This window comes from Hippocampus comes, unplaced genomic scaffold (genome assembly GCF_001891065.2).
Source record: "Hippocampus comes isolate QL1 unplaced genomic scaffold, H_comes_QL1_v1.1 scaffold1, whole genome shotgun sequence".
NCBI lineage: Eukaryota > Metazoa > Chordata > Actinopteri > Syngnathiformes > Syngnathidae > Hippocampus > Hippocampus comes.
Genome location: NW_017805010.1, coordinates 2,957,428 through 2,958,728, shown reverse-complemented (window position 1 = coordinate 2,958,728; position 1,301 = coordinate 2,957,428).

The window sequence follows — 1,301 nt, the reverse complement described above, 5'->3', positions numbered from 1 at the left end:
AAGGTGCTTATAAATAAAATGTATTATTATTATTATTATTATTATTATTATTATTATTATTATTATTAACACGTGCATATATTGCTTTCGCTTGGTTTGTTATTACAATTAATTTCACAATTTTTTTTCACATATACATAATATGTTATACTGTAAGTTCTTTCTTCCCAAACTTGGAACAGCACATCAGGAAAACTACTCTAGAAGAGGCTAGCACCAATTGCCAATGCACTGAAATGACCCAAACGCATGGAAATGCAGAGTTGAAAGGAATTTTGTCATCGGTGATGTGGCATGACTCCTTCTTGTGAGGGGCTCCACGTCGGCCCTCAGATTACTTAGAAGCATTGCTTGAATAGACTTCAAACACATTGTGTGTGCTAAATTAATCTATTTGCGTATACTGTATATTCCTCCTAGAACTTGCAAAATGAACTTGCAATCCCTGGGTGTGCCAAGGTAAGTAAATCAGCTTTCACATTTGTTTGTGTGAGCATCATGTTTTGTACGCCGAAAACGTTCAGTGCATCAGGCCCTGTATATTTTGTCATAATGGTTAAAATGCACGAACACAGGAACGTAACACGCAGGATGTGAGACCACTTACATATATTTGAAGACAGAGATGCCACCAATGACGTCAACATATCGGCGCTGACATTTAACGAAAGGGTAATTGCCGGAAGAGAGATCAAAACTCACCAATCACCGCATTTTACCAGTGTTATGAAAGAAGTTCCATTTTGCAAATGCTTATCAAAATGCAAAACACTGACATCAATTTGTCTTGAGAGGCGTGAAATGATAAGTGGTACGCACGCAGGCATTCTTTCATTCCTCTGCCAATTTTCCAACCTATGTTCTCTTGTGTTAAAGGAATTTTGTTTGCGTGTGTGTGTGTGTGTGTGTGTGTGTGTGTGTGTGTGTGTGTGTGTGTGTGTGTGTGTGTGTTTTCAGTAGCAAATATTTGTGGGCCTGCAACTAATTCATGGAACTCAGCTTTGTTGCAATGTACAATATGTGAGGCAGGCAGTGTTTGTGAACACCCACTTTGCTTTGTGTCCAACAGGTGACGCCTTTTTTTTTTTTAGCTTTACACTTATAGTTGCTGGCTCCAAACGAGCATCTGCCTGACGGAACCGTCATCATGCACTGTTAGCATGCTGTTACTGTTTTCTCTCTTCGTCATGCTTATTATGTCTGTGTTACATTCTTTGTGCATTCACTGTCAGTGTAGATCCAACTTGAAAAAAAAATGGTCTGGTTTTACCAGTTCATTTTGTTATATTTGTGTTCACACG